Genomic DNA, 25,699 nt, shown 5'->3' on the forward strand with positions numbered 1-25,699 from the left:
GGGGTAGATTGGAGTAGGGTAGAGTGGGATAGATTGGAATGCAGTGGGATAGATTGGAGTGGGGTTGATTGGAGTGGATTTGGGTAGAGTGTAGTGTAGTAGAGTGGCGTGAGGTATATTGTGGTCGAGTGGAGTGAATCATGGGGGAGTGGGATAGATTGAAGTGGGATATAATAGTGGAGAGGAGTTTGATAGACTGCAATGGAGTTTGTAGTGGAGTGGGGTAAATTCGAATAGAGTGGGGTAGATTGGAGTGGGTTGGATTGAGGTACAGTGAGTGGGGTGGAATGGGGTAGATTGTAGTGGGGTGGATTGTAGTGGAATGGGTTAGACTGAGGTGATAGGAGCAGACTGGCGTAGACTTGAGTGGAGTGCAGTAGATTGGGGTGGAGTGGGGTAGATTGAAGTGGTTTGGGTTGGCTGGGCTAGATTAAGTGGAGTGGCATAGTGCAGAGTATGATCGGTGTGGTAGCACACTGCCATTACAGAAACACGTCAATTGAAATGACCATTACATTTGCACATACGGTTTTACTGCACATAAACGATAATGTATGCAAATGTTATTACCAAGTGTAATGATGTGTTTTGATCATATTCAAATATTTCTTTCCACCACACTTCAGAATCACAAAGAAAATGTTTTTCATTTGTTCAGATTCCGATATATTCTGAAACATCCGCACAGTTAATTTTTTTTTTAGTGTGCTAGAAAAAAGAGAACATCCCTTCTCGCCTTACATGGGTACTCAGTAGGATTGTCACATAAATTCTCTCACTTTGAAGTCAGAGAAAGAAAGTTAAACACCAAGCTCCCTGGAAGAGAAAGCGTGACATTTGAGATCATTGTCTTTGAATGCTCAGCAAATGTTGCAAAATAAGAACAAGATTTAAAGACCTTTTTACAGAAAGCTAGTTTGTGGAAGAATACAGTAAATGCGGGTAAGGCACCTGAAGGAACAAACTGAACCTGAAGAGCCTAAAGAAAAAAGCCAGCAAATAGAAAGCCAGAAAGCCAGAAAGAGTTACAAACCACAAAGTCAATGGTAATCAACAAGGGGAATGCATTCCTAAGTCAACTTTCTGAAAGTCCCCAAATGTCTTTAGCAACCCAGATAGGAACTATTAAAGCAGAAAACTGAAAACAAAAGGACTTCCTAACACTAAAGCGCACTCAATTTGAGCATGATGTACTCATGTGATCAGAAAATGCCACCATTCACAGAAAAGGGTTGCCAATTACTGATAAAGACTGAAACACTGTCACGGGTGGAAGAGGAGTAAATGACAGTCAGATTGACCACCCAAAGGCTCTCTATGTATATATAGTTTTTAGGGGCAAGTGCAAAACGCTCTGCCTCTCTTCTAACCTCTCTTTAGGGGGATTTTAACCACACCCATGTCACGTCAGTCATTTTCATTGGTTCGTGGGCTTGCCTTTTAAAATACGCTTGTTTTCATTCGTGAAAGGCATGCATACGTCATGCCTTTTCCGGTGTTTAGCCCTCCTTGAGAGCACCGGTAAACTACTGGAAACATACAAGGCTTCATGATTTCCATATGGTTTCTGGACTACTTTTGCTCTTTATTTCGCAGCAGGATCGTGCTTGTTTGTTTTCTCCATTTAATGTGGCAAGAAAAGTCCGGTTAGGAGTTTACAACGCTAATAGCTCTAACTCGACGTAATGGGAGACCTGTTACATTGCAAATGCTTGTTTTATAATGTAGGGGGAGATATATACATATATAATATTATCTAACAAAATTCCACAAGGAATCAGGGCACTCATTGGATTCCAGATATCAAATTTATTTGCCAGATGTGTTTCAGCAAGTCTGCCTTTTTCAATGCTTGTAACATGAAAAATATCTGATAGGAAGTCTTTAAAACAGTCTTTGTTTGCTCTTACTGGAAGACAAAACATACTCATTATAGAACTATATAACCAAGTTAAAGTTGACTTGCTAGATGATTTGTTGTGCAAAAGGATACTGGATACAGATGCATATCAATTCTTAAAGTGTAATTGTCCACAAACACAAACTTTCTGTCACCTTCCAAAAGTACACAAGCAAGTGACTCATCCCCCTGGTCTTCTGATAAATTCCTTCAAGGGAAGTCTGTTAGCGAATGTGTCAGTATATATTGATTTTTAACTCTTTCCTTTTGTTAAATCATTAAATGCATACATTCAAGATACAAAGGACTTTTTAACCCGTATATAGAACAGATGGGAAGATAATTTACTGGTGAACACTAAGGATATCACTAGTTTATATACTAGTATTAATCACATGGGGGTATGAAAGCTGTGGAATTCTTTCTTGAGTAAAGCCCCCAAGTACTTTGAACATAATAGAATGCTGATGCAATATGCTGTGTATTGCTGTACTAATAACATTTTAATGTTTGCAGAACAATATTATAGGCAGACACATGGGACTGCTATGGGCACCAGCTTTGCCCCTGGTTACACAAACCTTGGGACCTGAAGTCCATTGGTGTTGTGAAATTGAAGGTGAATGCAACTGAACATGGGAGATTGTTACAGAAAAACCCAAAAAGGAGGAAGTTCCCAAAATAAGACTAAATACGGTTTTCTTAGAGTATACATACGATATTTAAAAAATGTTGCCAAATAATTGGCATATTTTAAAGTTGTACAATATCCTAGGATCGTGTATATCTGGTCACCCTTTAGTGACATACAGAAGGAGTACCTCCCTAAAGGATGTGTTAGTATATAGTGTCATGGTTTCTGGCGGGTCTAGTCAGGACCCTGTTTGGGGCACCCCTTGAGGTCACAGAATATCTCCCAGGGAGGTAGTGTACCAAAGCAGAAGAGCAGCTAAAGTCATACACGGGGAAAGGACAGCTATGGTAAGGCACAGAAAACAGGATAGTGAAGGCAGAGCAACCTTAGTGTGAACAAACAGGGAACCGATCAGTAATGGACAAACACACTGGGGTTACCACTAAGGTTGTGCACAGGGTAAGGCTCAGAACTTCCGACAGTAAGAGGGAACATCAATGCCTCTGTGCAGATTACTCTTACAGATAGTCACCCCGCAAGCCCCATAGAAAGGAGGTAGCAGAAGTGATTCTGACTCTGTACCCTTAGGGCACAAACAAGGATTGTACTTACATACACGAGACACGCCATTGTGGGTCCAGCTGGAAACACAATGGCAATTCCTGGCAAACAGTATTAGCACACGGTCAGTGTTAGGCACTAAAGACTACATACAGCACTAGACAAAGGATGGGGCAGGAATTGCCTCCTGGGAACCAGAAGCCAACCCCAGTACAATGGAAACAATTATACACAGGTGAGGATAGTACACTTACCAGACACAATAACTCAAGAGGAAACGGAAAAAGAAGGAACAAACTAGGAGGCAAAATCAAGGAAAGGCCTGGAGAACAGGGACCAGGCTCAGACTGAAACAAAGCAGGAACAGGAATGGAAAACAGGGAGCAGGCACTGGTTGAAGCAAGCAGAACAAGACTGGAAAACAGAGCATGTTCTGGCTGAAACGAACAGGACTGGGAAACAGAGAGCAAGATCTAACTGGAAAAAGTAAGAACAGGACTGGAACGGGACTGCGAAACAGACAGCAGGTTCGGGCTGAAACAAAGGCAGGAACAGGACTGGAAAACCGGGAGCAGGTTCTGGCTGAAATGAGCAAGAACAGGGCTGAGAAACAGAGAGCCGGTTCAGGCTGTTGCAGAACAGGAACAGGACTGGAACACAATCCAACAAGGGGTCTGGTACACAAAGGAATCTAACTCCAATGCATAACTAGGAGCTTCAGGGAATGGTAGCTTATAAGCAGTTCCAGGCAGCAGCAAACCCAAGGTGGAGTCACATGGCTGGGCTGCACAAGAGAGGTCACAGGTGTGTGCAGTTTCAGACTCTCACAAGTCCTGGAGGAGAGAATCCAGTACAAAGGAGCAACCCGACTTTTACCATAGGAAGCAATGGACAGCAGATTACAGGTTTTACCAACTACCAGGCAGTGCATTATGTGACCTGAAGTCCATGGGAGCAAATGTAGTTCTTCCATAGTATGCCATATCAAAAAGGGAAGCAAACCAGAGTCAGAAAGGGACTCTGGGGGAGTGTTACTCGTGATTTCCAGGCTACAGATAGTCCGGTTACAGCACCGCCTTCAGATGGGACAGCAGAGTCGTAACATACAGTCATTTTAGCACAAAGCCCAGAAATCCCATTGGAGATCTGGGGTGATTTTTTCCTTGTACTAAGTGTAAGGTGTGCAAGTACAATTGAAAAGTAAGGGAATTCACAGTACCAGTCCAGATTAAACCCAAAAGATTGAAGTTTATCATGATTGTAGCACTGCCTATACAGTGTACTGCCTGATCTGCCCATGTGGGCAACAATATATTGGTATTACATTTCATCCCACATAAAAAAATTAATTTTGGAACATATGCGGGCAATAGTCAATAAGGATGCCACATACCCAGTAGCAAGACACTATGGGGGGCATTATGACCCCGGCAGTGAGTGGAACTGTGGCGGTAGTACCGCCAACAGGCTGGCGGTACATATTGCCACATTGTGAGAATGGCAGATTGGCTGCAGCCAACCCACCACTTCTCCACTCATACCGCCATGGAGGTATCAGCCACCGGGCCAGAGATGTCAATCTCCAGCCCGGCGGCCAGCATAATACCGGCGGCGGCATTATGAGCCTGCCTACCACCATGGTTTTTGTAGCCTTAGCAATGCCATGAAAACCATGGCGGCAGGCCGTACTGGTGACAGGAAATTCTTTCCCTGTCACCGGGGTAGGTGGCTCCCTCATCGCCTCCGATCCTCACATACCCCCCACCTCCTCTGAACCTCACACTCCACCACGAACGCATACACCCAATCACTCACAGTGGCATACACGCATTCATACACACACTGGCATAGGCGCATTCATACATACACTGGCATACATGCATACATACACACACTGGCACACAAGCATTTATACATGCATACTTCCAGACATGCTTACACACATTCTTACAGCAATCACACTGACATGCAGACATGCACTCACTTAACCATTCTTACACGCATTCACTCACACTCATACAACCACGCAAACAACACAACACACACAGACACATTCACACACACACCCACATTCATGCACACACTCAGATACGCACACACAACACTCCCCACCCTCACCTGTCGGAAGCCCGACTTACCTTGGTCGAGAAGGTCTTACGGCAGGGAACAGGAAGGGGCACTGCTGCCACCAGCAGAACACCGCCAGGCAGTATCACAGGTCATGATATGGCTGGCGGCGTTCATCTGCCGTGGCGGTGCTGGTGGTAACAGCACCAGCTTACCACCGACCTCCAGTATGATCACTGCTGGATTTCTGCCTTTCTTGTGGCAGAAGTCCGGCAGGGATCATAATATGATGGACGGATAGTAGCCGCGGTGATGGTATTTTACCAGCCATCACTGCGGCGGTAGGCAGTTTTTACTGCCATTGTTGTAATGAGGGCCTATAAGTCATACTACAGAAGCAACAGGTGTCTGAGACACAACTACAGCCCAAACCACCGAGCTGAATTACACCAGTGGTGACAGAAAGCTGGATCTAGGTCTAGTAAGAGTGCTTTTTGTAATTCGGTGTAAATGTTTTCAGCAGTTTTGGAGTTATTAAAAATACATTTATGTATTTCTAACGATGGGGATCCACACTCCAACAGCAATGCCATGATTGGCTGGCCATAAATTACAGCCATTTTGTGTATCTGGACTAGACTGGGGGAGGGAATAAAACTTAAAAGTGATAGGAGTGGTCAGGGTAGAGGATTATTTTTTATTAAAAGACCTTGGCAGGCCTTCTGATGAGATTCTGACTAGATTTATTAGAGTGCAAATCTTGTGCCCGTAAACTTTGTCAAAGGGTATAGTGTAATAGGCCTCAAGAAAATGACAGAAGGCCTACTCTGGTGAACACATGACAAAGAAAACAAATGTGCAGAAGTGTATGTGATACATGAAAAGTATAGGCCTCGGTTTTAATATAATGGTCACACAGGGATGCAGGGACTGAAAGGAGAATGAGGAGAGAGGCCAGGTGCAGGGTAAAAGCAGTCACAGACCAACTTCGCATGCCATAGATAATTTAGAAGGATGCATACACAAAGGAGAGCCTGAGCCACTTTCTCATACCAGGGTTATGAGAAGGGGTAAATCATGACAGGCTGAAAGGGAGACATGGCACTAGATGTTTGTGTTTCAAAGTTAGCAATAAGTGGGCGGCAGACAGCAAAACCTCAAAGGCTGGTAGACGTGTAGGGAGGACATATTGAGAGAGTTCAAAGGGTAGGATCAAAGGTTACTGTGTATGTAGAAAGATATATGTATTATATCTGGTATATCTGTATTTTTGTAGCAAGTAGTCAGATAGCGTTTAAAGACTTATGGCCTTGTGTTAATTGTAAAGGTATGAAGGAGGTGGAACTTGGGTGCCCACCAAGTGTATAAAAACCGCTGTTTGTAAGAGTTGAGTTGAGTGTGGTTTCAGTTACAGAACTGTGCTGTACTCCTGGCTGTATTTTATTTACTTATAAATATACTCAATTATTATTAGAATAGTGTCACTGCTTTATTTCTGACAAAAACTCGACTACACTTTGGCGAACCGTAGCCAGGAGCCCACTACTTCCTCAAGTCCCTGGACGCAGCTGAAGGAACCACCGCCGGTGACGCTTAATAGAACATAGCGCACAAACCAGGTGAGGATTACACCTGCCTGTTCAAGTGGACGGGTGGGATTCCTGAGGCTGCTGTCCTAAAGGGTGAGGAGGGGTTGGGCTTTGAACTCTGAGAGTTAAAAGTGGATAATTCTGTGGTAATTGTAGTATGGGGAAGTAAAGTGCATGCAGGATTTGTGTGGATTTTTTAAATATAATGTTGATGTTGAAATGAAATGTGATATCCCGGCCAGCGGATAACCTAGGAGAATAGCTCCTGGAAGACACACTAGGTGTATTAATGGATGACCTAGGAGATTAACTCCTGGAAGACACACTAGGTGTATTTGTGGATAACCTAGGAGAATAGCTCCTGGATGAAGTAGGTGTGTAATAGTGGATAACCTAGGAAAATAGTTCCTGGAAGGGACAGTTAGTGTCCATTAGGTATCCCGGTTAGTTCCGGAGGGTGAGAGTACAGAGTGGAGTGAATTGGGTAATGTGTTAAGTCTGACAAGAGGCAAAGGGATGACCAAGTGGTCAGTGTCTATTGACTTCACCCGGAGTGCAGTCAGACCTTTTGTTGAAAACGTGAAAAGTGTGAGAATAATGACTAAAATATGTGATGTTAACAATGTGTACTAAGGATGATAAAAAGAATGTGATTTTGCATAATCATAGCGGGCAAAGTGGAGAGAAAAGGCGAGGATTCTCGCCCAACGTTATAAAATCTGAAATAAGTGAAGAAGAGAAAGTGCGAGATCTTTGTCATATTTTTGATATCCCGATAGAAAAACCTGAAGTGTCCTGGTAGTGGGGAAACATCAGTGCAAATAAAACTGGAGAATTAAAATTAGATGACATCAAGATTAGGGAAGATAAATAAGAAAACCCTCATGAATGAGATTGATAATTTCCTGTGGCAGGAAGCAGATACCCTCAATCTAGTTTTAACATTTTAATGGGCCCACGGCCAGCCCCCATGTCCGTGTGACACTCCTCGGTTTCACATAATAACGCGGGAAATTATTGTGTTAGAAGCCCTTCTAGACGCATTTTTTACAGATTTATATCAGTCTGGAGTTTTAAATGAAGAAAGGGACGTTATGTCCCCAAGTGCCTCTGTTGACAATTCTCATTCACAATAGGGTGTAACCTGTATTGTGTTAGGTAACAATCTATTTCATCCCCTATAAATGCACCCACACACTTGACACTGAGAAAGAAGTAGTGCTATAGATTAGCAAAATTGACAAAAGAACACATATAGAGGAGAGAAAGGACATAAGGAGAGGGTGGTAATAAAGAGTATATAGACATACAAGAATCATATGTCCTGGGCAAAATCATGGATGCTCCCCTGGAACATATGATAAGAACATTTTCATCTGACAAGAAGAAAATACAGAAATCTTGTAAGCAATGGTATAGAGATACCAAAGACCATGCTCCTCCATGGCCTAAGGAAGGGACATTTGATGAGAACATAGTTGAACATACATTGACTTACATAAAATCTAAATATCAAAAGAGAAAGAAGAGAAAAGCTATTTTGTCGTTATGGCGGGTTTTCTGTGACACAAAGACAAACATACAATCGACAGGAAAGAAAGGAAATGGACACAAGCACAAGAAATATTCTCAGATGGGGCTCCAGAGTGACCCCTGCTGTGTGGTCTCTCTAGCCTATTCGGCCAGCGGACGGATATCAAGATCCAGTATGGGTCGAATCTGAGGAAGTTGAGACAGAGGTAAAGGAGGTGGAGAGAATGCCTAGCCTAGTCCCGACAGCTACTCGGGCAGAGCATGAACAGAGAAGAAAGGGAGGAGCGATACTTAGGGGGCAACGTGCTGGAGAATGGGCAGACAGATTTGAGAATGCTGACCCTCTTCGAGGGCAATGGACTATGGGGTAGGTTATTCTCAAATTAGGAGATACATCTGCGAATACATTAAGAGAAGCAGCAGGAGAGTGGATGTTGGAAGAAAGAAAAAGAAGAGGATGTAGAAAGGTTGCAATATGATAGCTATTTAGAGAAAACAAGAAGGGAGACAGGAGCTGAAGCAGCAGTCGAGGATTGGGACGACGAGTGTGATACGAATGAGGGTGCAGTAGTTAGAGACAGAAGCCTGTATAACTTTTGACCCGGTCCTATAAGAAGGTTACAATTGATAGCGCGAGATTCAGGAGAGATAAAGAGAAAGTCCATTTTAAAAACAACGAAATTGAGGGTGTCACCTATTGAGACGATAGAACAAGAGGAGGGCAGGTATTTTTGCCAACCCTTTTCAGACTAATTAGCAGAATGGACTGAAAAAGAGGGGAGAAAATCATGGCCCCAACAGGGGTCTTTTCAACCCTTTGATTTGGCTACAGCAGAAGACTGTATACGATAGGGACATGGTGCCCCGGGTTCGGTTTATCCATACATGCAAGAGTGTCTTGCAGTTTGGGAGATGTATGCCGAAGACAAACCAACCAAAGTGATACACACTAACAGGCCAGACCCGAGGTTAAGTCATAGGTTAACAGGCTCCCTGCCTATCACCCAACTACCTCTCATTTTTAAGGGAGGACAGGCACCAACATACGTGCCTTGGCCACAAATGGATAAACAAAATTTAAAGATAGCACTGTCCCCACTGTCTGAAGGTGCAGGAAAGTGGATAGGAAGTTTTGAAAAACATACTGCTGGAGTGAATCTTGCTCTGGGCGAGGTCAAGAGTTTGTTGAGTTCTCTGGCAGGAGATGAGGTAAATACTATATTCACGAGAGCAGGGCGTCCTCAAGTTACGCTGACAAATACACAGTTTGATGGATCTTCCTTTAATAATGTCCGCCAGCATATTTGGGATGCGCTGCGGCGGACATATCCAGATAGGCCAGATATTGGAGCTCTCATGGCAGAAAGTATTAAGCCATCTGAGGACATTGCAGAGTTTATTACGAGAATGAAAGAACGATGGATACAGGAGGAAGGATGTAATTGGGAGAATACGGGAGGAAATGCACTTTTATTTTATAATGTGCTGAAGAGAGGCCTTCCCACGGAGATACAGGTAAATCTAGATGGAGTGGTGGGAATTGAGGCTACACCATGGCCAGAAATACAGGCTCTCATAGTACATTATTTTAAACGCAAACAATAGAAAGATAAAGAGAGAATGGAGCAGGCAGAGACAGCTACTGCTAAGTTGGTGCAACAGAAACTTAAGAAACCAAGTACAGAAGGAGGACTTGTGACAGCACCATCAGTGACTGTCACAACACCAGTGCAAGGGCAAGTACCAGGAGGAGAGGTAGTGAGTGAAATAGGGAGGAGACAAGGAAGCCCCACATGAGAACAAGGAGCAATGCAGGGGAGAAGGCAAGGAGGGTACCGAGGGGGTCACCCATGTTATTATTGCGGCAGGTCAGGTCATTTTGTAAGGGAATGCAGAATTAAAAGGATGGAGGAATGTATGCAGGGGTGGCCTGCCTCGCAAAGGCAAGTAGCGAGGCTGCCGCAGATGCAATGGAGGCCACAACAATATACGAGACAAGAGTACCCCCAGACCCCTCAAGCTCAGTGGATGGCACCTCAGGGGCCATTGCAGCAATATGGGCCCCAGGGTGGCAGAAACATCATGGGTGGACAAGCACAAGGACAGGTAGATGGAGTAGTGGTGCATGGAGGTAACCCTTTTTGTGCACCGACCCAAGTACCTAGTGGAGCACTAACACCTAATTATGTCCAATAACAAAGCCCACAGGTAACAACTATGTGTCCAATACTATCGGTGACCCACAGTTCGGAGGAGGAACCCACTGTGACGGTAGCCATAGAAGGTCACCCCTATCAGCCTTTAATTGACACTGTGGCCACCAAATCTTGAATAAATGAAGGAATGTTACCACTCTCGTGCAATTCAATGGACATACAAGGGTTTTCTGGGGCTGTCAGACGGGCTCCTTTCACTAATTCAGTAAATATGACTCTGGGCGAAGCACAAATCGATGGGCCACTGCTATATTCCCCTGAGTCACCCGTTAACCTTCTGGGAGGAGACCTAATTGAATATGACCATCTATTTTTTTGGAAGATGGATCAATTGTGTGTTATACACCTGGTGTTACGCCAGGTAGGCTATTATCTCTCATAGCATGTGAAGAATCTAGACAGCAGGTCAGAGCAGTACCAGAAAACACAGAGGTTTTTTTGAGGGGCATATATGCTCTGATAGCGCATACACCCGCGCTGCAGGGGAAAACATTGCAGTTACCAAAATAATTAGTATTTAGACCATTGGATCTTATAGACCCAATGAGAGATTGTACTGGATATATCAGTTCTTGAACTAAGGCCAACATATGCAGTGCTCATTGCATTTGACAAAAGACAGGAAATGTGGGCATCAATAGTGTTCACAGATCCCAGGGTCAAATTAAGAGATATTTCAGATGAGGAATTGTTCAGAAAACAACCTTTAATTGGAACAGTTGTGTTTGAAATGGACATTTCTCTCAGAATGCAGGTGCAGTACAGGACAGTGTCAAAACATATGCCATAGGTAACGATGAAAGAAAGAGATTTGGCTAAGGTAACGGAAGTGTTATGAATGAAAAGGACCCCATGGTGTGGAATTGATTAAAGGAGCCGAGCCTGTTAAAATTACATTGAAACCTGCAGCCATATTGCTCAGGATACGCCAGTACCCTCTGTCCAAAAAAGCAGAGGAAGGTGTACTACCCACAATTCAGGAGTTACTTGAGCAAGGAGTGATATTTGAAAGATCGACATCATGTAATACGCCTATTTTCCCGCTAAGAAAATCTAAAGGGGGAACTTGGAGAATGATTCAGGATTTACGCTCTCTGAACGATATTGTCATTCCGGAGTTCCCTGTAGTACCCGATCCCTCAGTTATATTGACAAATATTCCTAAAGATGCCCCTTTCTTCTGTGTAATTGATTTGAAAAATGCATTTTTCAGCATCCCATTGCGTATCGATAGCCAATATTTGACCGGATTTACATTTAAAAATACCCAATACTGCCATAGTAGGCTTCCTCAAGGTTTTTGCGAGTCCCCAAGTATTTTGAATCGGACAGTTAAAAAGGACTTAGCGAATATTCAATGTAAAAGTACGCTTTTACAATATGTAGATGACATTTTGGTTTGTAGTGCCACTGAGGATATATGTAGAGACAATATCATTAGCCTCCTGTGCACGCTTGCAGACAAAGGATACAGGGTGGATAAAAATAAGTTGCAGTACATGCAGAAAGAGGTTCTTTATTTGGGACAATTGATATCTAAAAATGGAAGGAAGGTTACACCTGACAGAATAGACAGCATAAAGAATATGCCCAAGCCGACCACTACCAAACAGAGGCAGCAGTTTTTGGGACTCTGTAATTATGTCAGGCAGTGGGTGTTTGATTATGGTACATTGATAGCACCGCTTCTCACTGCATTAATGGAGTCCCATGCGATTGCAAATAAAATACATTGGACAGATGAAGGAGAGACAGCATTCCTGGAGCTAAAGAAAGGGATTATGAATGCTCCAGTGTTAGGTACATTCCGATTACAAGAAACAATTCTACCTCTTTTGTCATTGTAATGGAATGGAATGACAATGACCGTAGTATTGATTCAGAAAACATCTATGGGACATAAGCCAATTGCCTACTACAGTGGGCTGCTAGATCCTATCATGAAAGGACACTATCCCTGTGAGCAAGCCCTGCCTACAGCAACATTCGCAGTTCAGAAGAGTAGTATGATTGTGATAGGATCACCTTTAACCCTTTATGTAGATCATGCAGTATTTGCTATTTTACAAAGAGGCAAAAGCACTCTCACGACTCAGAGTATCTGGGTACGAAGTAATACTTTCATTACCATCTTTGCAGATGGTTAGGTGTCATACAGTTAATCCAGTGACATGCTTTGCACACCCAGATACTGACGGCGAACAAGTACATGACTGTGCCAATTATGTGCCAGAAGAAGAGGGTAAGGTGGGAGAAGATCCCATCCTGGGGAGCGTGCTGCTCTTTGTGGATGGATCCTCTTTCATAGATCAGGAAACAGGAATTAGACATTCGGGAACAGCAGTTGTAAGAGCCGAACAGCAGGGGCCATCTGACACACTGCAGATAGTGAGTCAAGTACCATTACCCTCTCATTTTTCAGCATAAGCTGTGGAATTAGTGGCTATTATCGAAGCGTTGCAACATGGTGAGGGATTACAAGTTACGATTCATTCAGATTCAGCATATGCTACTACTACTGTGCATTCGAGCATTCATAGGTGGGAGAGGAGAGGATTTTTGAAATCTGATGGATCTCCAGTGATGCATAAAGATTTATTGGCAAAACTGATACATGCTTTAACCTTACCATCTAAGGTAGCTGTAATAAAATGTGCGGCACATACAAACAAGCAAGACCTTGTCTCCAGGGGTAATGTTCTGGCAGACTAAGCAGCCAAGGAGGCAGCTAGAACATCTCCAAATTATAGTGAAGCAGAAGAGAATACATTGGAAATGATAAGTAGACAACAGAATGATGCTGAATTACCACCCTCGTATATTGAGGCAGCACAATTACATTTATGTGAGTTGCAGGAACAGGCCCCACAACATGAAAGGGAACTGTGGGAACAGCGAGGATGTATTCAATCACCTACAGATTTCATCTACAGAAAGGAAAGTACTGGGAAACCGGTAATGCCACAAGGTTTGTTGCATACTGCGCTGGAGCAACTGCATCTCCCTGCGCATACGGCTAAAGAATATCTTCTAGCTACATTGCAGGCAGATTGGTTTATCCCACGTTTATCAGAAATGATTACGATGTATATTTCTGAATTTGCGTTATGCCAACAATATAGCCCAAGACCTACAATGTAAGTTACTACATCAACAATCCCCCACCCAACAGGTCCATTCAATAATCTACAATTGGATTTCGTTGATATGATCGATAGATGTAACAATTACAGGTACTTGATAGTCGTGGTCTGTCCTTTTTCAAGGTGGAGAATTGCAGAAACGATCTGCTCAAACAATGGCAGCCATTTTGTTAACGCCCTTTTTCAACACATTTGCACCTCTCTGGGGCTAAAGCATAAATTGTCATCTGTCTATCATCCCCAAAGTAATGGTATAGTGGAACGCCTTAACGGCTTATTAAAAAACAAAATAAGTAAACTGTGTGCTACATTGCATAGGAACTGATTCAACTGCCTTCCATTAGCTTTGTATGCTCTTAGAAATCAGCCAGGAAGTGATCACCACCTGACACCACATCAGATAGTGACAGGACGTCCTATGCCAACTCCTTTAACGATAACAAGGCAAAAGACAGATGCTCTTAAAACTGGTGAAGTTTTGGGGGAGGAAATGAATGGGTATTTGTCTCAGTTGTTGAAATCTGCTAAGTTCTTCTCTAAACAGGTGATGCAGCAGCAGAAGTGCACCACCGCAGCCCAGCAGATCAGTCCAATCCTGTGGGTAAACACGTTTATATACGAAATTTTGTAAGGGGATGGAAAGACAGCAAGTTCGAGGGGCCCTATTCGGTCCTCCAGAGCACTCCCACTGCAGTGAAAGTGGAGGGCAGGAAACTATGGATACATTTGTCAGACATTCGACTGGCCCCTGCTTTGTGTCAAACATTGTCATTAGGACAGGAACTTTTGGAGGAGAGCGAACAAAGGAGAAATAACATTGTTCTTTTCAAAGAGCGAGCGGAGCACCAGCTAACAGACTTTTTTGTACCATTATATTTTTTGTTTATGCTTTTTTTATATTTTCTGTAAGTTTTAAGTGGTATTCTAGTTCCTGTATCGTATCAAACTTAAATATCGTACGTTTGAAAAGAGAGACATACGAGTTTGAAAATGTATCTCATGTTATACATCATAGGTTGTTTGATAATACATGGCATCAGCATATGGTAGAAGTAGGGATGCAAAGTACTAATGAGTCTTGTTTAGTATGTTCTTTAATTCCACATGCTAGTGATTCAGATAGATTACATTCATCTAAAGAAGTACCTTCTAATGTTACACAGTGTCTTCTCCATCTTTTCTTATGTAGAATGAGGGCACTTATGCAACCTTTACAAGTGCAGCAGAGAATATTTTTAGTAAACATCACACAATATGAGAAAGGGATAGCTGATATCACAAATGTTCTGACTGACCATAAGGAAATAGAAATAAAAATAGAAGCAATGACAAGGACAGGAGCTTTAAGATACAAGAGGAATAGGTGGAAGGCTAGAATACTAGGACAAGGATTCCTAGGGGTGTCACGACCTACAACTCTATGTAAGGATTACGCAGCCACAACTAAGCCCTTTGACTGTCAGGAGAGACCTTATCTTAGGGTAAATGGTTCACAATAAGTCCATGACCAATGGCACCATGGAGCAGTATTTGGATGTAGAGCTCTCTCCTTATGGAGAGGGAGTGGAAATAACATTAATACACAACAGGATTGTCAAGCTATATGGGATGACAATATACAAAGTTTAACATGGGTAGAAACGCCTTCAACTCTTCGAGTGGGTCGAACGCCTAGTGTTTCCTCCTTATGTTTTAAGGGAAACGGAACAGCTTCAGTAGGTACAAATGTCAATTGCATCACCACAAGATATAATGATGACATACAATGGGGCACCTCCAGTTTAATGGACTATTATTGGCAATGTGGAGAATGGCTATATACACGACTTCCCTCAGGATGGAATGGTCTCTGTTTCTTAGTTACTGTGCACACCCTCTCCTTAGTGATTCCAGGAGTGGATGTTTCAAAGTTACATGAGCATCCTATGAGCCATCCAACGACTTTGTTTCACCATCATCGAAGGAGAAGAGCTGCTGAATTAGTTTGGCACTTCAACATGGGCAGAGGTTCCACAAGAATATTGATTGTTCAACGATGCCCAGTTGTATTTTGGAAGCATCCTCCCGTTCGTTCAGGCTAAAGCCACTGCTCGTTGGTTACAAATAACACGTTGGGAACTGATAAAAGCCATCAATGAAACGGAAGATGGTTTCAATGCAATCAAAGAAGAGCTACGGGCAGTGCGAGTGATGCTGATGCAGCATAGATATACGTGAGACTTGATGATGGCAATGGAGGGTGGGGTTTGTGCCAAGTTCGGTACAGCAAGAACAGTACAGCGTGCTGTACATATGTGCCGGCTAACAATGCAGACAATGGGACAATAACAGAGGCTATACAGACTTTGCACAATCTGGAGAAGAAAATGGTAGAAGAGGGGGGGTGCCTCCAATGAGTGGTTTCCAGGGTTGTTTTTGTGGATGCCATCCTGGTTACCCGAATTGCTTAAAGGACTTTTTCCAATTCTTGGGATGATCCTATTGATGGATTGTCTTGTTCAGGTCATTGTAGGGTGTTGTAAAACCAGTAGTCATAAGCTGGGAGGGATGTTTACTAATACGGTAGTTAGTAACATGTGGAAGAAGAAGCAGAGCGCATACACTGAGAAGGTACACTGGATAGGAAGGGTGAGCAAGTAGTTGAAAATTCAACTAGAGGGGGGAATGTAATTGGCCTCAAGAAAACAACAGAAGGCCTACTCTGGTCAACAAATGACAGAGAAAACAAATGTGCAGAAGTGTATGTGATACGTGAAAAGTATAGGCCTCGGTTTGAATATAATGGTCACACAGGAATGCAGGGACAGAAAGGAGAATGAGGAGAGAGGCCTGGTGCAGTTTCAAAGCAGTCACTGACCAACTTCGCATGCTATAGATAATTTAGAAGGACACATACACAAAGAAGAGTCTGAGCCACTTTCTGATACCAGGGTTAGGAGAAGGGGTAAATCGTGACAGGCTGAAAGGGAGACATGGCACTAGATGTTTGTGTATCAAGGTTAGCAATAAGTGGGGGGCAGACAGTAAAACCTCAAAGGCTGGTAGACGTGTAGGGAGATCAAAGGATAGGATCGAAGGTTACTGTGTATGTAGAAAGATATATGTATTATATCTGCTATAACTGTATTTTTGTAACAAGTAGTCAGATAGGGCTTAAAGAATTATGGTCTTGTGATAATTTTAAAGGTATGAAGGAGGTGGAACTTGGGTGCCCACCAAATGTATAAACATTGCTGTTTGTAAGAGTTGAGTTGAGTTGAGTCTGGTTTCAGTTACAGAACTGTGCTGTACTCCCAGCCGTATTTTATTTACTTATAAATATACTCAATTATTATTAGAATTGTGTCACTTCTTTATTTCTGACAAAAACTCGACTACAATAGCCAACATCAAAGCCTTTTCCAACAAACGTAGTATTTGAGATTTTATGTAAACAAACACCTGACTGTAGGTGTTAACACAGTGTAAACGCAATCCACCCTTAAAGACCTACTTGCTTTGAATGGGTGCTGCATAATAAATAAATCCGAGCTACTGCCTTTATATAACGTTTCATAAAAAATAGATCAGCCTCTGTGGCATCTGAAAAGCCATGCACCTAGGGAACCTATCAGGTTTATAGCTGCAATCATTTGGTATCACCATACCTAACAAGGCCTATAGTATTGAGTATAAGCTTTCCCTCAAAGCAACAATCAGGCATACAGTTATAACACTGCAAATTGCAAAGCAAAAAAGTATCTCTCAGAGGAGGGTTTAATAAAGAGTCTCAGTGTAAATTCTATACCCATTGTTTGTCAGATGGTAATGAACACCAAAACTCTTGCCTACTATGGTAAACTGTGAGATTTCATGTAACAAAATACTAACCTATTAGCTTCATTACAGAGTAATAACAATGCATCCTTAAATGCATATTGACGTTATCATGATTTTCACAATCAGCATGTCAGGCCTACTGCCTTCATCATAACATTTCATAACAATCAGGCGTATACGCTTTATCACTGGTTTTTCACTATAACCAACTCATACCTAACATGTTCGATGTAAGATTTCCCACAAGGCAATCATCTGTCATAAAATTGCAAATATGTATAAAATTATTGTCAAAACAATATAAAATCTTTCCTAATAGAGATAATAAGGAATACCACAGTGAAAATCTTCTATTCCATAGATTGTTTGAGTAGGCCACTAACACCAAAACCCATACCTATTACAGTAATCTGTGAGATTCTGTGAAACAAAATATCTTCCTACAGGTTTTAGCAAAATGTAATAACAACCCACCCTTAAACGTATATTGCCGTAAACACATACTTTTCATAATAAGTAAGTCAATCCAACTTGCTTTGTCATAGCATTTCGTTATGAACAGATCATACCCAAGGAATTTGACATAATTTAACTTTGAACTGATGATGCCTATAGCCTTTACTATTGGCTTGACACTCTAACCAACACAGGCCTACTGGAGTGTGCATAAAATGGCAGCCAGCCATCATGCTTAGAGTTAGAAATTTACAAATATGTACACACTGACAGCCTAATTTGGATTATCATAGTGCACATCTCCTATCCCCTGGTTTGTTCACATGGATCACCAACCCCTTATGACTTCAAAACTGCTACTCAAGTTCTTGCATTCACATCTGGATAGTGGAAATGTCCTATTCAGGCCTTTCAGACCCAACACTGCCACCCTTTGGGGTCATCCCACATGCTGCGGCACATCTCATCCAGGGCCTGAAGAAATATGATCATCCTAATAGAACTCCATTGGCTCCCCTTGCCGGCCAGCACCATCTTTAAAACCAGATGCATCATTTACAAAGCTACCACAAATCCCACCTGTGCTTATCTTAGAGGCATGCTCACCATCTCTGGTTGATCTCAGCAGATCTGTAGCCAGGACGCCATCAGAGTGCAGACTAAGAAGAAAGAAAAGACAAGGCAGCAGGCCTCCTGAATTTATGCACCAAGGATCTGAAACCATATCCCTGTGTCCATCACAGGCACCCAGCTGTGCTCTAATTTAGGAAAAACTTTAAGTTTCACATCTTTAAATAAAATTAAATTACAGTGCATTAATCATCCTAAACCCAGCTTTATCTCCTCTTGCTCGTTGACTTTAAATTCATCTTTTACCTCGTACAGTGTTCTGCTGCCTTTTGGCTATCTTCATGCTAAAGAAATACCATATACATAACTACCTATGTGGTAATCATTGACATTCAATTTAAGAAATACCGGCCTATAGGCTTTAGCCCAGTGTAATAACAATCCATCCTCAGACGCCTATTCACTATACCATATGCTATTCACAATAAGTCAGGCCTACAGGCTTTGTCCTTAAATTTTATAAACAGATCAAACCTATTGAATCTGGCAAACCTATTCTCAATAAACCAGTAAAGCCTGCAGCATTCACCATTAGCATGATTCCATAACCAACACAGGCCTATTGTCGTGCACATAAACTGGCAACCATTGCTCATACAGTTACAAAATTAAAACTATGTGGAACAATACAGTTTGCAGAATAATATATAACCCATCCCAATAGTCTCTGACAAGAATAATGACACTGAAACCCCCCAGGATTTGTCACAATGGTTGGCCAACACCAAAACACTTGCATGCTACAGTAATCTGTGAGATTGCATATAACAAAACACGTGTTGTAGCCTGTAACACAGTATAACAACTGATTGTTAAAGGCCCATTGGCTTTAACAGATGCTTTTCATAATGAATATGCTAGACCTACTCCCATTGTCATAACTTTTCATAATAAGCAAATCAGACCTATTTATAACTTTTGCTAGTGCACCAATCAGGCCTACAGCTTGTCACCCTAGGGCTCCTACTTCAGGTGCAAGCTTTCACACAAGGCAACCATCAGGCACATTGTCATAAAAATACAAAGATATACAGAATTACAGTTGGCAAAGCAAAATAGGATCTCAACTAAGAGGGCCTATCAAGGATTCTCAAAGAAAATCTACTATATCCATGATTGGTCACAGCTGTTAACCAATACCAAAACATTTGCCTTCCATAGTAATCAGTGAGATGCCATGTAATAAAATATCTTTCTGCAGGCTTTAGAGCAGAGTAATAAAAATCCATCTGAAAAATGGATTGATGATCACTTATGTTTTTACCAATAAACACATTAAGCCTATTTATATTATTATAAAATTTCCTAACATACTGATCAGGACTATAGCTATGGTTATTGGCTTTCCCCATCACCAACTCAGTCCTGCTGTATTGAATATAAGATTTGCCACAAGCCAAAATGTGCAATACGAGCTCTCTTCAATTCAGCGCCGAGAGATTCCTGGAGAGCGAATGGTGCATTTTAAAAACACTAAAAACAAAATAAATTATGAAGGAACTCTGAACTATAGCATTTGAAAATACATTCCAGTAGGAATACTGTGATATACTGTGCTAGATCTGAAGGATTATTACAGAAATATTGCTCGAAATGCACGGTAATTCTATAGAACTAGGCATTGCCGTACGATTTCTCAATTTAAGTGTAAAAAAAGCCATCGTTATTAACTGCTCGAAGTTGTACAAGTGCATGAATGTAGAGGTCCGAACAAACCGCACTGTCATTAGTGCTGCAGTACAGGCCGATAGATGTATAGCACCAAGAACGTTTATGTGCAGTTTCCAGGTCACATTCTAACAATAGCTCTCAACAGGCCTCGGTTCCTAATATCTTTGGGTCTGGTGGATTATGCTTAGTCCTTGAGACGGGAGGCCCGCCGCTCTAATCAGTCAGTGGATTTATGGAGCACGGTCTCCGGAACCAATCCTGCTCTGACAGGTCAACCTGGAAGCATTTAGTGAAGGATCTCAGACCAAGCTCTCGTACTTCCCATGTGCTAGTGGCCTCTGCTCTCAAACCCCAGGTGCAGAGTTTCATCAGCTCTCCTCGCATGACAGAGGAGTGGACCTTCCCTGTGGCGAGTACTGCTGCTTGGCTCAGCACAGGCCACTCTCTGCCTGAGTACTTAAAATTATTTTACCATCCATGTGATCTGTTGCCAATGTATAGCCACTTTGCTATCGTTCTATGGCCCTGTTACCACTCCTGTGTACCCCCACTGCCAAGTTCTGCAGTCCCTCTGTAACACGTGTGCAGACCTTCTGCCAGCACAGAATGCCCTCCGTCATTCCTGTGCACTCCCTTTACAACCCATGTACAGTCCAACCTCCACTGTCTGTGCAGTGCTTGTACTACCGTTTGCTATCCTAGGCCACGGCTTGTCTCCGTGATGCCACCACTTGGAGGCAAATGTGTGGACAATCAGCATGAGAATTCCTTGTATCTAATACTTAAAAAGAAGACCATGTAACAGCAGCTCAGAACAATATGACCTGATGAGAACCAATCTCCAGACCCTCCATGCGGGTAAACAACCAAACAAGCATTTGCAATGCAATAGGTCTCACATTTGCTTGAGTTAGCGCTATTGGCATTGTAAATTCATAACTGAACTTTTCTTGCCACATTCATTGGTCAACCCTGCCTCATAATTTTGTCTTTTCCTGCCATATAATTCCAGTGGCCCTGCATATAACTAAAGTACTTCCATTTACTTTCTTCCTCTATCTACAGCAAAACTGAAAATGTTGCCGTTTAGCATCCTAATTAAAATCTGCCATGCTAATTCCAATAGAATACCACTTTCACCACCCACTATCAGACTTGCTGGCTGGCTAACACAATTCCTCCAAAAAAGACAAAAAACAGCCACAAAGGAGAAATAAACTAGAAGGGTCACCCAGACATATCAAGAGTGTTCAAAGAGTCCTAGTGTAATAATGATATTAAGTTGGCCTGAATCATGGTCATAATTGTAATAAGGAGAGATTATTAAAACATATACAATTATCATATAAACCTTTGTCAGAAATAACATTTTGGCACTAGACTGCAATGCTCAAAACATCCCCTAGAGGGCACCATAACAAAAATATAATTTGTAAGAAACATGGTCATGTTAACATATTGTTAGCCCCTAGAGGGCATAACCCCATGGAGAAAAAAAACTGAGAAAGTTATGCAGTGTAACCATATACTTAGGCCCTAAAGGGCATTTTTAGGGCTAGCAGGCCTACTGCAATGATAGTACAAACAAGGCCTCTAAAACAAAACTTGTACCAGCTGTAAAACAAAATTTCTAGCTGTGAGAAAGCTTAAAAGACTCTAAATGGTGGGAGGGGTTATTGTTTTTGGGTCCCCACTAACCTAGTGTGGGGACCCAAAGATGATGTAGGCAGAGCGTTCTGAAGGTGGTCCCAATGTCTTAGGACCATCACAGGCTGAGTTATGAGCAAAAATGTTTTGTAAAAGTAATGCCCTGCAAAGCTTTATAGGGCAAGGTTTCATGGCTCGTATATTATAGTGCATTGACTACAATGCTCAGAAAAGCCACTACAGGGCACCACAATAAAAATAGCATTTGGAAGAAACATGGTCATGTAACCATACAGTCAGCCCTTAGAGAACAAAACCACATGAAAAAAGAATGGTAGAAAGTAATGCAGTGTAACCATATATTTAGCCCCTAGAGAACATAGTGCATTACACCTTTTCAAGGCTAGCAGGCTTTTTGCAATGGTATTATAAACAAGGCCCATAAAAATAACTTCTCCCAGCTGTAATACAGAAGTTCCAGCCATAAGAGAGCTTAAAAAGATAATGAATGGTGGTGGGGTTATTAATTTGGAGTCCCCACTAGCATAGTGTGGGCACCCAGAGATGATGTAGATAGAGCCCATTGTGATCAATGTTTTGAAGGTGATCCCCTTGCCCTAGGACCACCACGGGCTGAGTTATGAGCAAAAATGTTTTGTAAAAGTAATGGCCTGCAAAGCATTATGGGGCAAGTTTCTGTGCCACAAATACTTTAGTATGTTGATATGATTGTTATGCTTAGAACAGCCCCTAAAGGATACCACAATGAAAATAGCATTTGTAAGAAACATGGGCATGTAACTATATAGTTATCCCTTAGAGGGCATAACCACACAAAACTGAAAATGGCAATAAATAATACAGTATAACCATACATTTAACCCTTAGAGAGCATAGCGCATTACACGTTTACAGGGGTAGCAGGCCTATAACAATGATATTACAAACAAGGCCCTTAAAACACAAGCTACTCCCAGCTGTAAGTTCCAGCCAGAAGAGCACTTAAAAAGACACTGAATGGTGGGAGAGGTTACTCTTGTCTGGTCCCCACTAGCCTAGTGTGGGGACCCGGAGATGACCTAGACAGAAAGAGCATGTCTTGGTGAATGTTTTGTAGGTGGTCCCATTGTCATAGGACCACCACAGGCTGAGTTATGAGCAAAAATGTTTTGTAAAAGTAATGCCCTGCAAAGCTATATGCGGCTAGTTTCCCCAGTGCAGTGAATATTATAGTATCGGCTCTCCCGCTGTGCCGGGAGAGCCACTTTTGCTTTGAGGAGTTCTGTTTTACATAAAGTATTTACCAATTTCAAGTGTTTTAAGGGGAAAGCCACAAGAAATTACTCTGATATGGTAACTGTGAACAATGTGACCAGCGCTCCAATACCGCCGATCGAGTTCATGCTGTTGTGCCTGTTCATGCTGTGGATGCCATGGCTGCCAAGCAACACAAAAGGGAGATACAAAAGAACAAAATAGTTTGCCCACGCTGAAGTATATTGGCAATCGTGCAATAATCTATGTAACAGGGACAGTATGCAAGGCGTGACAAAAAAAGCGTCAGTGTGGGACAAACGTAAAGCATTTACCAATAACATCAAGTGATTTTTTGAAAGGCAAGCCAAGGAATGAATGAAAGTGATGGGCGTGGTTAAAAGACCACAATACTTACACCATGTCAAAGCGCTTGCGCGCTCGACCTAGAAAGGACACTCCGTGATCTGGCACAACATCTGGGATTCCCTAATGGTTAAACTAGATGTTACCTGCCACATAACAATGGTTTGTAACTTACTTTGCTACAGAGCACTGGAGACCGATACGCCTTCTTGACTAGCTCTTGTTCCAGACTTTTCCTCTTTACTGACACTGGATCCAGACAGTCATTATTGCACCTGTCCCTTTTTGCAGGGTCATCACCAGTCTTTTTGCCTCCTTCCTCCTAATTTTTCTGACCAGTTTTTGTTGACTTTAGGACTCTGGGCACTTTACCACTGCTAAAACAGTGCTAAAGTGCATATGCTCTCCGTGTAAATTGTACTGTTGATTGGTTTATCCATGATTGGCATATTTGATTTACTGGTAAGTCCCTAGTAAAGTGCACTAGAGGTGCCCAGGGCCTGCAAATCAAATGCTACTAGTGGGCCCACAGCACTAGTTGTGCCACCCACATTAGTAGCCCTGTAAACATGGCTCAGACCTGCCACTGCAGTGCGTGAGTGTGCAGTTTTAAACTGCCAATTCGACTTGGCAAGTGTACCTCCTTTCCAGGCCTAAACCTTCCCTTTTACTACGTGCGAGGCACCCCTAAGGTAGGCCCTAGGTAGCCCCAGGGGCAGGGTGCAGTGTATGTTTAAGGGAGGACATATACTCATGTGTTTTATATGTCAAAACAGTGAAATACTGCCAAATTTGGGTTTCACTGTTGCAAGGCCTATCTCCCTCATAGGTTAACATGGGGACTGCCTTTAAAGAACCTTAAAGCACAGATTCCCTTTGAGGGCAGATAGAAATGTGGAGTTTGGGGTCCCTGAACTCACAATTTAAAAATGCATCTTTTAGCGAAGTTGGTTTTGAGAATGTGTGTTTGAAAATGCCCCTTTTAGAAAGTAGGTATTTTCTTGCTTAAACCATTCTATGACTCTGCCTGTTTGTGGATTCCCTGTCTGGGTCAGTTTGACAGTTGGGCTGTTCACACCTCTCCACTAGACAGTGACACAAAGAGCGCTGGGGTGTAGCCTGCATTTCCCGATGAGCCATCTGAGCTGGAGCGGAGGGAGGAGCGGTCACTTACACCTCAAAGGACTGTGTCTGCCCTCACACAATGCAGTCTCCAATCCCCTGATTTGTGTCTGGGGCCTGGCCTGGACAAGGAAGGATCTTGCAAACACTTGAGACTTTGCTTTGAAGTTTGCCAACTTCAAAGGCAGAAAGGGTTATGAGAAGAAGCCCCAAAGCCCCAGACTTTTAGAATCTTTCTGGAATCAAGAGGAACCTCTGACCAGGAGAAGAGCTGAAGGAGGCGTAATGTCCCTTTGCTGTGTTGCTTTGCTGGACTGGCCTGCAGTTGCTGCTTCTGCCTGAAAGGAGTGCCAGGGGTTAGCTTTGCTGTGTGTTCAGCTTGAGAAAGTTCTCCAAGGGCTTGGAGTAGAGTTTACCTCCTGTTGTAAGTCTCAGAGACACCAAAGACTCCAGTTTCCTCGACCTGCAGCACTGGGAACTCTGTGTTTTGTGCTGTTCAAGAGACAAAACCACTGCAACGCCCCCAATGACGCCACTGGCCTGCACTGTGACCTGCTGACGCCACATGGAGCCACACTGCCCCTCTTCACACTGCGACCCTGGTCTCACCGACGCCATTATTGGACGACTTCAACGAGCCTCTGCTCGCACCACGACCTGTGGGCTCCGCACTCCGGCATCGCCTGCTCACACCGCAGCCGCTCTTCGGAGCTCACTGTGGTGATCACGACACCCTGCCATTCCAAAGATACTGTTTGCGGGTTTCCTGGACACCGTAGCTGGCCCACGATGCCACGGCCGGCCTGAACTGATGGTTTTGTTCATCACAACGCCGTGATAGCCCCAGGTGGAGCTACCAACTTCAAGGAACTGTATTTTTGAGTAAACCTTGCATATCTTAAACACTGTATGTTGGAGTTTTATCGTTTTGGTCTTGTACACAGATAAATATTGGCAATGTTTCTAAAACTGGTGTGGTGTCCTTTTGTAGTGTTTTCAATTATTACTGTGTGTTATGTGCAAATGATTTACCCATTGCTTCTGAGATAAGACTGACTGCTCGTGCCAAGCTACCAAGGGGGTGAGCAGGG

The sequence above is a fragment of the Pleurodeles waltl genome, chromosome 3_1 (genome assembly GCF_031143425.1).
Source record: "Pleurodeles waltl isolate 20211129_DDA chromosome 3_1, aPleWal1.hap1.20221129, whole genome shotgun sequence".
NCBI classification, from domain to species: Eukaryota; Metazoa; Chordata; class Amphibia; order Caudata; family Salamandridae; genus Pleurodeles; species Pleurodeles waltl.